The following is a 16406-nucleotide window of genomic DNA, read 5'->3' on the forward strand; positions in this document are numbered from 1 at the left end:
CCACATGTCACGTGCCCATCAACTTCAGTAAAAGCATCCAAGCTCCCCCAGAAAATGCAGGCAACTCCTTTTGGCAAAACTACCATTACTACAAAGCAAAGCAACAAGATGAATTTAACCCCTGAATTAACAGTGTTGGTAGAAGAGGCTAGATCGGGGGGTTCCACGCTCGACGGCGACAGGACCGAGCATTTCTGCAGCCTTTTTAAACAGGGTTTGAAATAGCAAATATGCAGAGAAGGAACAGGAACGGAAGGGAAGAGACTAGCCTCAACACCACACAGCAACTGTGACAGCGATGGACCCCAAATTGTTCCACCCATCAGACCATCCCACCTCACACCACTGCTACATGAAACCAGAGACCAAATCCAAACACAGGACGGGCTGAGGCAGGCCTCAAGCCTTGCCATCCAGGCTGGTCACTATTTTGGGTGGCAGCACCTGGACTTCTGCTGGAGCTGTGACATCTCTCTGGGTTTAATGTGTCCTGTCCCCTCACTGTAGGAGGAGCCCCATTTTCTGTAACTGGTTTTCCCAGTGCATCATGCTGGGAGCAGAAAGTCGACAGATGTAGCTCTGGGTTAGGATTCCACTCTGAAGACCAGGAGCCTGGAAGATAGGCACTGCAAGGCCCTACTTGCTGGCATCTGTGTCTTTTATCCAAGCCCTGGTCTCTTGCCAAGTGCTACAAGCTTAGGGAAGGCTCCTGATGACTTCAAAATGAACCTTGCCCAAACCGGGACTGCAGGACAGCTTCTGACTGTATTTTCCTAGCAAAGGGCTTGGTCCTTGCCAGAGCTGCAGAGCTGAACAAGAGCACTTCATCCCTCTGCAGCAATCCCTCGCACCAGCCTTGGGGGCCCAGAGCTGGTTCAAAGACCACCCGCATGACATGAAGCTCCTTCACCCTGTGGCAATTCCCACAACACTGAGGGAGCTGTCGGATCTTCAACAGCTCCGTGCTGGAAATTGCATTCAGCCCTTCTTGGGCACAAGTTCCTGCAACATGAAGCTCAGGAGGCCTCCCCCATCCCTGGCTTCTTCCCTATCAACTTTAGACCCCTTGCTAAAGGCTCTGAAAAGGTTTAAATCTTTCTGAAGCTGACTGGCTTCAACTGAGAAAACAACTTTGGCTGCCTCCCTAAAACTTCTGAGAGACATGCATCTGGCACCCACCCTCAGCAAAAAGATTTCCTATAGTTGTACCCGGTTTTGCATGAGTCACTGCAGCTTCCAGAGATCAAGCCTCATTTCAGCAAAAATAGCAAACCATTATACAGCTGTTTGGAAAAAAAAGTCATATGGGCAGTTGGACTTCTGGTTTCAGAAGAGGTAAGACGTTGAACTACAGGAGAGGAAGAAAGCATCATCAACCGTATACTAAGCAATGGATCACCTAAGCAGCAATGGCACCAGTTCCATGCTCCCATGCCCATCCACAGCCTTGGATCATCAACATCATCATCAACAGCCAAAACACCTCTCCAATAAGGACACAAGCAGCAACTTAAAGGAAAGTTAAAGCAAAAGAAATTCTTTCCAGTCTCCATACATAAGATTCCCGCAACATTCCCCAAAACTTCACTGCTCAAAATGCACGTCTAAGGCAGACACTGAACAAGCAAGTTTTGTCCTCCCCTCCACACCTTCGAATACAGAGATGCTTAAAGTGTTTTGTCACTATCGACAATGTCCTTAATTTGCACTGTTATTAGGACACCTCTTCCCCTTTCTGCCAATTCTGAAAATTGTAACTTCCATTCAATCGTCTTTCCAATGAACAGCGATGCAAATAGCACTTGAGACATTGTGCATCATTTAAATCAACAATTTTAAAAGCTACATATATGGGATCTTTCAGTCCCTCTCCATACAGTTGCAGTTCCCATTTTAACTGGCCTGGCGCAAAACATGATGTCATCCATCACAACAAAACAACGTTTCCCCAGCTAGGGTGTATTTGCATTATTTACTTGCACTGAAGAAGGGCCCAGAACCCTGATTCAGAGTAATCTTCAGCTCTGCGACAAACAAACACTGAAACTAGTTGAGTTATATAAATTGAGTAGTGCTTCATTCTACTAAATGGTCAACCTTCTGAACAAAAGACTATACGTAACCAAAACAGGCTACAAAATACAGCCTACAGGATAAAAGAGCTGTGCATTACCAACAGCTACATCTCGCCCAGGTAGTACCTACTAGTATGAAAACAGGCTTCGGGAAGTCTTTTAACCAAGTCCCCAAAAGCGATCTGTGTTAACATTTGACTTGTACTCTTGTGATCAATAAGCCAATACAGGGTACTCAAAAGAATACCCATGCTTTATGACTGCAGATCATTTTACTGCTTATCAACTATAACATGAGCACAGATATCACCAGGTGGGTTAAAAGTCTGATGTGTATTTGCATGAACCGACCGTGCAGTCTGCAACAGCTAACACCTGCAAGTCACAGCTTTTCATCCAACCCACATTGTTTCAGTTTTATTTTCAATGACAATGAGCGTCCAAACAAAGCTCCAACTCAAAGCATACAAAAGTAGCACTTGTCTTAATTTATGTTATAGGCATCAACAGATAGTCCCACGAATAATTAATTTTCAGGCTTCGTAATCAATGTGAGTATTCAACATGGGTCATTAATGTGCCAAGTCTCGTGGTAATCATCCTGAACTGCACTTGCAAGGTACCGCTCACTCAAAAAGAAACCAAGCAAGCTTGAATTGTGCTTAACTTGAAATAATCTTACCCACTGGACTGATTTACTGTGTGCTAAGTGGCAGGTAAATGGATGCTCCTCTGGACGTCAGCTGTCTAAAATGAGAAGTTTGAGGGGGTTTTTTCCTAGTTAGCCTTACTTCAAATGCACTGAGGATTGAGAAGAAAATTCTACATACAAAGCATGGTTTATATGGGATGGTTATAGTTTGTATGGGATGGTTTGGATAGGGATGATCCTGCCTCAGGCAGGGGGTTGGACCAGATGACTTCTGGAGGTCCCTTCCAGCTCTGCTTCTCTATGAAACAAGGAAACACCCTCTTCAGCTTCTACAAATGCACCAAGTGCCCACAACTCCGATTGCAGGCAGTGGGAACTGTGGGTTCTCCAGACCTCTGAAAAGCAGTCTATAGCTATTATGAAACATCCAATGTTGTAATTTAAACACGATGAGCGTAACATGTTTTCAGTATTAGAAGACATGAGATGGGGAACATCTTTGGATGCAAATATTTCAGCAAAACCCCAAACATTCCTGCAAGCCTCTAATCTTTGGTTTCAGCCATTCAAAAATGAGCCTTTTCTTTTTGTTTACTATAACAGTTATGTAATGTGGCTTATTGAGTAATACAGTAACTGCTACTGGTTATAATGAATTTCCAAAAGGCAGTGTTTTCCAACAACATCTGACATAACAATGACTATTACCTACTGTACAAGCACACATACCGTTCCCTACATGGGTATGTTAAATACCGCAACTTTGTACACTTTCAGCAATCCCACTTGGCCAATTTAATTAAAAATAATCTGCTTTGGTCATATCCCATCCGTCACTGATCCATCTGCCTTCAGCAGTGTGAAATGCAGGTAACAAGAAGGTCTTTGTTAGGCGGGGATCATATCTCTAAGTTATTAGCTTCTGCTGGCAATGTTGACACAGCCAAGTTACAAAGTTCTCAGACAGAAGGTGGCAAGTGGTTTACAGTTTAACCATAACTTGCCCTAGGATGGCTCAGGAAACGTACCAGGCAGTAGCAGCTTTTTTAAACTCCACATTTAAAAACTGTATGCCAATGACAGGGATTTAACAGCAAGGTAACAGCTAAGGATTTGAAAGGCAAATAAATGCTGCTTGTTAAGAGGACCAGGCCTCAAAATATAACCTGTTGGCCATGTGCTCACATACTAAGGTGATACGCACAATGCACGCGCACCTAGACAGCTTACAGTTCTCCAGTCTAGTTTAGCCCCTACTCACCTGGCTTGTGAGTAACATAGGATTGAACAACATGAGAAATGCAGGCTCAGAAACCTCTCCTCTCTCCTTGCGGTGACCCCTTATCAAAGCACTGAAAGTGAGACAATCTACTATTGCTCTGGCAGGTAGCACACATACATGGCCGGTGTCTCAGCATAGTCTAGGAAAAGCCACGAAGGCCTCACACCGACACTTGGACTCTTTCCGGCCACCTTAAATCCAAGAGCCTCGAAGTACTTCACACATCCAGAGTTAAAACCTCAAAACACACTAAAGGCAGGCACACATCAAGATTACAGTCTGCCTAAGAGAAAGCACCACTGAAGGTCTCACTTTATTATGCTAAACAGTTTGCACATTCAGTTGCTAAACTGATTTAGCAGAGCTTCACTTTCACTTATTAAAGGCTGCAAATTATGTGCACCTGAATAATAATTAAACAAGTCTGTTACTACACTGGAACTAACAGTGCATTTATTATTATTATTATATTTTAAATGCCACAGATGCGAAAGGACCACGATCCACAAGACAAGAGGTTCCTTTTATCTGCATGGGACTCCTCAAGTCTGGGGTCAAACTACTGACTTCAGCACATTTATACTGGTATGAGAGAGAACACAATTTGGCCTTAAAGTTAAGATGTGGTTAAAAGTAGGGGAGTTAAAAAAAAAAAAAAAAAGAAAAAAAGAAAAAGAAAAGAAGTCCAAATTGGCTGCTGTGTGTACATATAGCCTTGTCTTTATCCTATAGGAAGAGTCAATATTTTAAACCTGGCCATGGCATTCATTTAACATGGTGATAGGTACAGTATAAGATGCTTAGGAAAAGACAGACCCAACAAATAATTAAATTACCCTGTCACGTTATATGGATGATGCCAACTGGGAAGAAAACTTGGAGGCAGGGATGTACTGCTCTCTTTTAGAAACAAGTCCTAAAAGTATTTTAAGTGAAAAGAGGTAGAGGTATATGCCTTTCCCCAAACTCTTCAATTCATGCTGTGCATTTGACAGCATCCTGTCCTTGTCACTCGCTGCTTGTCCTGTAGACTGTTTTTCCCTTGCTGCAAAGGCCTTAAGAAAAGGGAAGCAGAACAACCTCCCCCCCGCCTTCAAGTGTATTTTTCTAAAAACGTACCATTTGCCATAACAGTTACGGGACACTTCATCAGGACCTGGATTGTGAGAAACTTTGAAAAAAAAAAAAAAAAAAAGAACATCTGTGTCCTTGAGAGCAGGTTCTTGTTAACCTCAGACCTCTTGCCTCTGGACAGAAACTGGTGAGACACATGTTGTGCTCTCAGCATCTGGCAAGAACACCTGCAGGGTGACTTGCAGTACGAGTGGTGACACAGTTTAGAAGGCAAGCTCAATCTGCAATGCAACTTGGGGCTGCTTAAATATACTGAAATATGAGCATTTGCGGGGGGGAGGCTGGAGATTATATTTGGCACAACTGCATTGTCACTTCAGTTCCTATTTAAAAAAACGGATTCTTTTTATTGCAAAAAATGGTAACACCATGTTTTCCTGTGCAAAATGCCTGCCGCATTCTGCTCACAGGTTAGTTGCATTCCAGGGACACTGCCAAGAACTTCAGGGGCCACTCGGAAGGTGCTTTTTTCTGTTAATGGAGCCTATCAGGATGAATCTGAAAGCCTAAGCAATATCCTAATTCCCTTACGGAGCAGCTCAAAAATAATTAATGGGCAGACTGGTAGGAGAGCAGAACACACGACAGGGACAGAACTGGGTAAGGGAGAACCCACGAGCACAGGCATCACAACCAAGAGGTAAAACAGGTTTCCCCATCTTGACTTGAAGGCAATAAAAACGTGTACTTCTCTGACATTCCCATAACAGGGGCTAAATCTAAGAGACAAGGCAACAAAAGGATTAATCCAGTCTGTTCTCCCCATTCCTCACCCCCAGCCACCACTTCACCCCTCACCCTACATGGGAAGGGCCTGGGAAACAGAGGAGTGTCACAATGAGACTCAATGATCAGCAAATTCTTGGTCTGCCAGACCAATGCAGGACTGTGAACATGCCCCCAGCCTAGTCATGGTAAACTCAGCAGCTTGTAACTCGTGTATTATGAGGGGAGAGATAATCTCCAAGGAACCAAGTTCTGCCTATTTGAAGCTTCAAAGATAAAAGCTCCGGTTTCACTCTGCACCTGGCAATGAACTGGTGCGAGTACCTGGAACACTGAAATAAATTGCTTCTCCACAAGACACCAGGCACCGGTACTGGGGCAGTCACATTCTCCGTTCCACCACCATTTACACAACTTCACCCAAAAAAGCGAGCTTGGAGAACCAGCAATAATTAGCAAGATGATCAGTGCCACAGGGAAGCACTGACAGTTCTTTAATAATGGGCCCATTATCTCTCCTTAAGGTTTGAAATCCACCAGCACACACACGACCCCAACACACAGGTGGTAGCTTTGAGTCTCCCCCTTCTCTACCGATAGGAAAGCACACAGCGACAACCGCGCATTTGTCTCGGCAGAAGCTGACGGCTCAAGATGTTCCTGCTGATCGTATCTGCGAAGTACACGAGTCCTTGGAGGAAGCTGCCACTGATTGCAGACAGTAAGACTTCTCTGACCTTCCGCTACCCAGAATAAGCCCATGGGTCAGGAGCTTTCTGGGTACAATGAAAGCAAAGAGCCCTCGCTCTGCCTCCTGAACAGCCACAGCATGAGACCGCAGTCCTGTCAGTCAGCCAAACTCAGCCTGAGACTAGCTGCTGATGCTCTAGCTCTCTCCCGCTCGCTGCATCAGTACAGCAGGGACACGTTAGCCAGGAGAAATGTATAGACAGAAGATGCTCGAGTCCTACCGCACCAAACATCATATGGTCTTTCTGCATACACAGGAACTGTTTTCCAAGTGAAACTAAAGCGATTTCAGAAGCAAACAGTAAGGAAAGAGTTATGTCATCCAGTGGATAGTAAAAGGCAACCTCAAAGTCCTGGAGATATTCATCTGCCTATGAGAAAAGCCTGGCCTTCTACCCCTGTCGGTGCCAATCCCAAATCACAGCGTCCCCGTAGACAGATGGAGTCAGTCGCCAGTTGTTAACATCCTGTGACTGGCATGACAACCTCTGAGCACACTAAATGTATTTCCTACTTTATGAAAACAATATAAATGTAAACACCTACAGCCCAAGTTTCCAAAATAATTAATGAGTTTGGGCGCCCAACCTGCACTGCCTTTGAAAACCCCTGTTGCAGCATTTTCTGTCAAACTGGGCTCTCGTTATGGCTTAAGTCAGACACCTAAAACATACGCATCTATGAAAATTAATCCTTGTGTGACAGGAGTGGGATAGAGGAAAAGCAGGATGTCAAGCACCTTTTAACAGCATTTTTTTAAATATCTGCATGCTTAAAGGCTACTTTGGCAATTAACTAATAATCATGTTAATGACTTAAACACACTCTATTTCCTTTGCTTTCATTACTGCAGGGTGAACTTGTCTTATATCTGCTTTGCCTAACACATTATGCTTAGTTTGAAAGATCATTTTTAGCACATACCAGGCATTGCACCCCAAAAATAAGCGGTCTGCAATACCTCCCCCTCCACACCCCTATACCACTCTGAACCATTACTCTGTAACATGTTTCATTTGACCGTTGATGATCCTCTGCCATGGCCTGCTTGGACATTTATTAGGAAAAGCACTACCAAATCAACTTGGAACATATTCAGCTGGAGTCTTACAGCTTAGATTAGTGCTATTTAATCTCGTAGTTGTTTCAAATGCTGGAGATTCTCTGAGAAGCAGAATGGAGACAACACGATTTATAGTCTATAACCTGGTTTTATCCCTAAAGTCGTGTATTATAAGAACAAATACTGTTTGGGCCAGTAAACATGACACTCAATACACTAACTGCATTAACAGCCTCTACATGGCTTTTGTAAGACTCAAGAGACATGTTTATTCTATGTTGCTAGGGGAAAAAAAGTTTAGAAAGCAGCTTTTATAGAATAGACAAAAGCCATCCCCTCTGCAAAGGATGAACTGTGAAAACCTAATTAGAAAGGGAAAAAAACTCACCACATTCAAGGAATCAACACAGGTCTTATGATACATGCCTGCTTTCCACACCACTGCTCAAGAAGGGAGCAATGGGCCCACACTCATCCCTAGCCATGCAATCTCAATCAACACAACCCTATACAGGACACTTTTTTTTTTTTTGGGGGGGGGGGTGGGGGGGGCGCGTGTTCCATCTCTCTAATCTCGGGATCTAAAACATGAGATATTAGCTGTCTGGACCATTGCCTCTCTAAGGTCATATAGGAACTTCTATGGAAGTCCAGCGTATTCCATTTAAGTGCATGGCTTCAGGACTGAGGAGAGACTATGCAGGGATGTAGAGTCCCGTCAGTGCTGTGGTATTAGCAGCCCTGAAAGCAAGTAGCTCCCATCCGTTTCAAGGCTGCTACTAGTCAGTTCATAGCGGCACCCAGCCGCCTAGCCCATGGGGATGGATAGCAGAGTTAACACTGACTCACTTGGGTCCTTTTCAAGACTTCTAATAGCAGCTGTGGGGCAAGCAGCCTTTGCTTCACCACTGTTGGTACAAACACGCATGCAATTAAACAGTGCAGAACTGCATGACAGAGTAAACACAGGGGCTGCAAGATGCTAGGTGCGTAAGCAGGTTATCTAGTTAAGGGATATGCAGATAACCGAAGCTTGATACAGTACAAGCACTACCAAAAAAGTACAACTGGCATCATGTCAGGCAGTTAAAGAAATGAGATTTTTAACTGGTGTGTGTGTGAACATAGTATACTGTATTCCAAAGAGGTGTTGAAGAGAAACAGCAGTTCTACAATGAAGAGCAGGAGAGGATCTTTGGGGAGACCAGTTCAGGACCACAGCTGGTCAGAAGATGAAACCATGAGAACTCCTATCTAGTTCTGCAAGACCAGAGGTCATCGCAAGAGCAAAATGAACTTGAGTCTGTTGCACTTTCCCCAATTAAAATGATCAGACGGTCAAATTTAGCAATCTCACATATCCAAATAAGTACCCGTTTCTATAGTAACTTGCTTGTGTGTCAAGGGATAGTGTTGGAAGAAAATTAAAACTGGTGCAACCACAAGGGGAGATCCAAATATGAAATGCATTATTTCAACTTGAATTTGGGACGGAGGTATGCTGGACATTCTGGCAGATGGGTAATGAAATTATTTCATTTGATTTGTCTGCTGGACTAAACACGTCTGAATCTATATTAAAAGAATAGTAATATCCATAGTTATGTTAGCTAGGATTAAAGTAAATTTGAAGAGAAAATAATATCACACCTGACCCCGTCCAAGATAGGTGATTTCACAATTCTCCATGTTGGAGGGAAGGGTTGTTTTGGGTTTTTTGCAGTTAATATGCGTCACTGTTAAAGATAGCATATTGGACTAGCTACCCCACCAGTCAAATCCTGCATGACAGATCTTACATCCAACAGCTCAGAAGTAAGAATTCAGCAAGATGGGAGCACAAACGTGCTGGTCTGTGACTTGTCAAAAAACTCCTGTTCCTAGCTTCCAAGCATGGAGGAGAAGAGATTAGTAGACTATTTGTAATGGTACAGCTTTAAGAAATCAACCACACTAGAAAACATTTTGCGCACACAGTTATATCCCTCCTATTGGTCTGATCTAGTTAAAATCACAGGGATTTATCACTAGTATGTGTAAGATTGAAATAAAGGCATCTTCCACAATGTTTTATGCTCTACTTAACAGGTTTTCACTTTCTGAAATACAGTGAACTTGGTTTTTGTTCATGTTAGCAGCAGAAAGCATATTACATTTTCAATTATATCCAATAACAGTCAAAACCTTATGAAGCTGTATTTCCATTCCATGCTGTAACATCATGATGAAGAGCTATTCCCTGAACTAATTGTATAAGAAAATACTTCAAAGAGAACCTCATTTAAAGTGTTGGCATTTAGGAACTCAATTTCCATTGCAGAGCTGATGTTGTAGTTCAGCAAATTAATGAAATATTCCCAAGGTTTGATTGCCACCCATACAGGGACACCTCCAATGTATGGGTGGCAGATTTAGTGCCTGAATATAAGCAGACTGTATTGACAAGCTGAAATTCCTTTCCAGTTTTTGACACCCTTACTGGAGCCAGAGGGTCAAGTGTCTAAGCTCAGAAGTCTAAATAAAGTTGGTGAATAAAAAAGTTGACTGTTAAGAACTATGTTGCTTACTAAGCACACTTCCAAGGAGAAGGGGCCACTATAGCTATACTTAATTTCCTATCCTCATGTTAATTACTGAGAAACATTTCAATTAGCTTCATCAAAAGAAGAACCATGAGCTTCTTCTGGATTTAGTGAACTGCAATCAAAACTAAGGAATGATTCCCATCTTGCAGTCACACAAAGCAACACCACGGAAGGAAGCATCTATGGTAACAACTGCAGGTCAAGAGCACGGGCAAAACCAGCTGAACCCTTACATACACTTATGCTACTAGATAGGTCCTCTTCAACAGAAAGTAACAAGTTTAATAAGACTAAAAACATAAATGAAACACAAAAAGGTCAATACGCAATCTCAGCATAACATAAAAGAACATCAAAGAACTAATACTCCAGAGAGGAAAAAAAAATCCCCTTACAAAGGCAAGTGGGTGCACATGGGAAGGCATTTATTTATTTAGGACCAAACTGAGGGTGTGAACATACTAAATGCAGTTTGTAAAGGACACAAGTTACCATCAGGAACCCACACAAAGACTGATCCAATGCAACTCTCTCATCTTTCTGTTCCTAACCCAAACTGCAACTAAAACACAGTAATTCACCCCTGAATGAAACAAGAGAAAAAAAAATGACTGTGGGTCAAAAGCAGACAGAGAAAGCAGTTACCGTGAATGCATTACCCCTCCCCACCAACCCTTTCACAGCAGCCTGTTTCTTCAGTCCATGCCCTGAAGTATGCTAGGCTAGCTAAGACAATTTAAGTACAGGGTTCTCCTAAGTAAACAGCCTCAGGGCTGAAAGTAAGCTACACACTTCCCTGGAATATGTACTTAAAACTTGGTAAATTCTGCTCACTACTTAGAGCAACAGCCTGCACTAAGCTTTCCACACCTCAATAAGACTAATGACCACATTACTCAGAGCACTTTATGCCTTGAGTAGCAACCTTGAAATACCACGACCTAGTCACTCGGCTGCTTCAGAACCATAAAGCTGACGGCACATAGGTAAAGGGAGTATGAATGCATCTCTTGAACCCTGTGAACCGACCAGCACAGCTCCAAGCAGCCCAGAATCAGGGAAGAATCCTGGATCCTACGCAGCCGGCTCTGCAAACCCTTCTCCAAACATGACAGTAAAGAGTCAAGCCTGAAGTGTGTGCAAAAGATTCACCTCCTGTGTCACCAAAAAAGGGAGGCAACTTGACATTCCTCAAAACCAAAATACTAGGATCCTTTTCAAAAATAACTAAATTAGTGGTTGGTTGCTTAATGTTGTCTATAAGGAGAGAGAGCTTGTCTGGAACAGAGCAGAAGTCTATGTATAGACCAGTTTTAAAGTCTCTCTAAAATTGCCCTGAATGAATTTACCCTCCAGATGACACATCCAACAAATCCGACGTGACACTGAATATACCGTGTTGTGACAGAGCACAGGACAAGAATACTACTGGGGTCCATTCGTGCAAGCTAATTTTTCGGCTTGGTAATCCGTGAAGACTGATTCAACTTAATATTTAGGCATACAACATGCTCATCTACTACACTGGAAGTAGCTTCCATCTTTTAGTTATGCCATCAGTGCTCTCAGACTAAGTGAAAATGCATGAAGCACACCACAAAGCATTCTACATGACCCTGTCTATTTGCAGATTGTGGTATCAAATTTAAACTATATTTGACAGATTGTGTAAACACCGGTCTCAAAATGAAAACGTTAAGATGTCACTGGAAATACATCGCTCTACTATGTCACACCCCTCTTGGCAGGTACTCCCATCTCAAGTCTCACCAAAGCTACTCGCTCTGGAGCCAAGAAACAAGCATGTTGCGTGTTTGGTTTAATTTGAGCCTTCAAACCCATTATAACCTCTAGTCTCCAAATACCAACACAAACTTACTAAACTATCCAATTTAAAAAAAAAAACCAAACATATACGTCCAACGACAAGCTTTTAGCTTCTGCTATCCTCCATTTGCATATTATATGGCAAATGTCTTTTTAAAACATAGATAAAACTCACTTTTCGTGGACGATGCTAGCCTGATGGGACACCAAGATCCCTCTTGTCCTGATGCGTCACTCTTTGATGAAAATACTGTGTATGAAAATAGATTATTTTTAGAACCAGCGTGTGAAAGCACAGTACTTCCTGTACTAACCCCACCTCAAGTTACATACCCTTTTTTTCTTTCTTAGTTTCTACAGCTAGCTTTTCACAACTCTTATCAAACACAGTAAAGAGGATGAAGGAACAAACTGGGAGGAATTTGAAATGACAATTCCCTAACCTAAATCTCAGTACAAAAAAAGTTTTGTTAAAACACATTGTCACTCTGAAGGCAGAAACGCCATCATTTTAATGACACAACTACCCGTCATGGCTATGAATGGACTCTTAAATATTTTTTTTATTTATAACACTGATCTTTTCCACAAAAACAGGATGCGAACATAGCATTCCCAGTATAACAAAGTCACTATAGCAACATGACAGTGATGTCAGAATAATCAGAAAGGATTTCATAGTTCAGAGACAGTAAACCACATGATAGCTAGACAATTAAAAAAGTTACAGACGCTGCGAAAGCTAGTTTCCAAGTATTCTCACTCAAACGCACTATTCAAAAGTCTGTGCCATTTAATAGCGCTGCTGTCGTACACAAGTTCACATTTCTCGGTGACTTCAGCCCTTGTTGTCTAGCAATCTCAGGAGATCCTAAACCAAAGATAAGGGTTACCCATCTGAGGAGCTTGCCACCACTGACTTGAGAAGTTAATAAAGGAGAACATTTTTAAACTAGCAGCGTTACAGATAGCTCATGGACAGAGCAACTCGCAACCATGACCTTCCTCAGCGAACATAATGAGCTCGATTATTCAAAACTGCTAAAGGACCCAGAACATTTCATGTCACATTTTGGGACTTTGAACAACTAGGCATAAAGCCAAAACTGTAAACTATGGTTTTGGTTAAAACAATGAGAAAAAACAAACAAACTAATAAAAGCCCAAGCAAGAAGTCAAGCTATTCCAGCAGTCTGGAGCCGGGCCTGCTTTTTAGCATGTAAACTACTATATTTCTACAAGCCTCCTTCCCACATTAATGGAGATTACTGATACCAAAAAAAAGATTTATATTATTTAGTGCTGTAGTATTTGGTCCTAATTTATACCATTTCCAGTTCGTTCCAGCACACGACTTAGACGAGGGAGCTAGACAAGTCCACTTGACTTTTGCAGCTAGCCCCTTTCAATGCGGAGCTGCACTACCACGAGACTGCCATGCCTCCTTTACAAACATTGCAAAGAAACATTTAAACACCAAAACACCACTGAGCTTTAAACCTGTATAAAACAGCAAAGTTTGCATCCTTCTTAAACGCTGCGGTTCAGCTTCCTAAACACAAAACGCCCACTACGTTCATCACGAAACACATCAACGGGAATCAGCTTTGCAGCAAGGGAGGGCACACAAAGCGTTATCCGTTCTGGAGGCTTATATCCATTGCGTTACAGCATATTTCCTTCTTGGCTACGCGACCCACGAATGGAAAGACCGCGACCATGATGGCACGCTCAACCCTCTACCAAAAAAAGGTTCCCACGTCCCGGTGTATAACACGGCCTGGGTCCAACTGAAGTTTTAGCACCAAAATGGTCCACGCTGCAGAAGCCGCGCGAGGGTCCTATAAAAGTTTTAGCACCAAAAACGAGTAGCCGTGCGAAGGTCTGGCAGAGGGTTTAGGGCCAAAACGGTCTACAAGACGAGGTCCTTACAAACTGCTAGAAACCACCCGCACCAAAGCAGCCCTTCGAACACGGGCGCGGGTGGCCCCTTGGCCCGCGGGTGCCCCGGCCACGCTCGGGACGGGGACAGCTCTTGTCCCAGGAAACGCCACGGCCCCTTCCAACATGGGAAGCGCTCCCCATGCCCCCCCCCAATAAAAATAAATCAAATAAAAATCAAATAAAAGAGGGGGGTGGGGGGTAGGAAATAAAGCATTTAGCGAGGGAAAGCCGCGGGGCGGCCCAGCGGGAAGACCGGGCCCCTGCCCTCCAGCCCCGCTGGACACGCGGCACCGCGGGCGAGCCCCACCGGTCCCGGGTGGGTCGGGCGCCCGGGGGCAGGGGGAGCCGGAGCCGGAGCCCCCGCCAGGCCCGGCCGCTCACCTCCGCGCCGCCCGCTCGGCTCCTGCGCGCCGCGCCGCCCGCCGCCCGGCCGGGGAGGAGCCGGGGGCGGGCCGGGCCTGCGCCCTCTGCCGCCTCCCGCGCCCGCGCTTCCCCCGCCCCCGCCGGGCCTGCCAACCCCTCCGCGCCTGGGCAACGCCACCCGGCCCACCCGCCGCCTTTGCGGGGCCGGGGCCTTGCCCGCCTGACGCGCCGCGCCGCAGGCCGATGCCCCCGCGGGAAGCCGAGCAGGCCTCCCGCCACGGGGGTACTGCGCACGAGCCAGGAGGCCGGGGGCGCTGGTCGGGGGCTCAGACGAGGGCTCCGGGACGAGGCCTCCTTGCCGGCCAGGCCGAGGACTGCGAGGAGCGGGTGGTGCGGGCCTCAGGCCCTGGAACACAACCGTTAAAAAAAGAAACTCCACGCGTTAGTCCTCCGCCGGGGCCGTGGGATGCAGCTCGAGAGGGCCCACGCCGACGCGCTCCCTGCTCCCGGGCCGCTCCGCGCACGGCGCGAGTGGCTGCGGGCCCCCGGGTTTGGTCAAGGGGGCCACGCTCGTCCTCCTACCGCCGTGACGCCCTGGCCGAGCCGCTCCTTGCAGCGGGCGGCAGTGCTCCGTCGAGCGGGCCTCCGTCCCCTCAGGCCTCCTCGCAGGGACAACAGGCGCCCGCCACTGGCCCAGCTTCCACCACGGGAAACCCGTGATCCCCCCGTGCAGCAGGGCTCGAATAACCCACCATGGCATTTGCTGCCATCGTAGGGATCGTTCTGCTCAAACGTGCTCACCCTCCTCTTTAGTCGTTCGTGGCGATTTGGACTAGAAGCTTTTTGGGGGAGAGGACGTGTCTTTGACTTTGTTGCTACAGGCTCCCGCCGGATGCACTTAAACCCTCCGCTCGGTTGGCCCTGAGACCCCAGCGCTGTAAACACAACGCAGAATAATAAAGAGGTGAATTGGGACCAATGTTTCCCGACAGGCAGGCCCGCTAAAGGGCTGAGGAGCTGTGTGATGACAGCCAGGGCAGCAAAGGAGATATTACCATAGCCAGGGCCAGACTGTGAAGAAAGCGAGGGCCCTGTGGCCGGGCGCGTCGACCACGCAGCACCTAGTGATCCTTTCGGCCCTCGAGCGTTCACGACGTGCCCAAGAAGTAACCTGCACCCCTTAGCCGTGGCTGCGCTCCAGGTGCAAAATGTACCTGTGCTTTTCTGCATTGTCTGAATGTCAGCTGTGTTTGCAAGCAAGACTCTATTAGGAAATGAAGGCAGGCATTTAAAAAAAAATAGGCTGCCGCTGATGAAGAATATGACTGAAGTTGTACACGATCTTAAAATTGTTTGATCATGGAAACAGACACTGCAAGGACTTGAAAGGGTAGGAGAATAAGACTTTGAAGGAGAGATGATAAATGGCTTTCTTTGTTAGCATGAGGCAGTTTCAGAGCTTGGGAAAAGACTTCTCAGTTCTCTAGGGTCTGCTGTCTCCTCTCACCCTAAAGGTTGTCCCTCGAGCTCAGGTTTGGCTCCCTGAAAAGGATGAAGGCAACAACCATGTTTAAGTATTTCATGAAAACCCCTTTTCCTATGTTCTGTGCCCTTCGTGCACCCAGTTAAAAGCTGCCTCTGGGTTATGTCCCCAGACTAAGGCAGCACCTACTCTAGGCTGATGAGCACCTAGGCGCTCAAGGCTGGCCGCATCCTTTCGCTCCTCTTCTCTGTCATTTGGTCTTTCCCCCTGACAGAAAGGGCATGGGCATTACTTCTGAAATGCACTCGCTCTAAAGACCTAGAGCTCCTGATGGAGTCCCAGTTACGTAACATCTGTACACGGGCATTAGGAAGGACGTGAAACACGACTTCAGAATGCAGGATGTATAAACACAGTGTGGGCGGGGTTGCTTCATTACATTTAAGTTATCTGTGCAGGCAGCTTTTGGGACAGACATATCTGAAGGCCATCCTCCCAAAGCATGCATGTCATGGTGCAAAC

At 45.4% G+C, this 16406-nt stretch overlaps 1 protein-coding gene across 6 annotated transcripts in view; it reads right to left on the bottom strand.

Moving 5' to 3' along the window:
- Positions 1–14487, bottom strand: part of RAP1A (RAP1A, member of RAS oncogene family) — a 63528-nt gene extending 49041 nt beyond the window's left edge. For 2 of the 6 annotated variants that reach the window (XM_090026048.1, XM_090026044.1), the window contains exons 1-2: positions 12428–12790; positions 12270–12344 (exon numbers count right to left, since the gene is read on the bottom strand). The gene's annotated coding sequence lies outside the window, so the exon portion shown is untranslated. Of the gene's footprint in view, positions 1–12269; positions 12345–12427; positions 12791–14419 lie in introns of those variants that run through there. The other 4 variants (XM_090026043.1, XM_090026046.1, XM_090026049.1 and 1 more) reach the window with 4 other exon arrangements.
- Positions 14488–16406: the final 1919 nt, after the last annotated feature.

The sequence above is a fragment of the Crocodylus siamensis genome, chromosome 13 (genome assembly GCF_052110815.1).
Source record: "Crocodylus siamensis isolate JL-2025a chromosome 13, ASM5211081v1, whole genome shotgun sequence".
NCBI classification, from domain to species: Eukaryota; Metazoa; Chordata; order Crocodylia; family Crocodylidae; genus Crocodylus; species Crocodylus siamensis.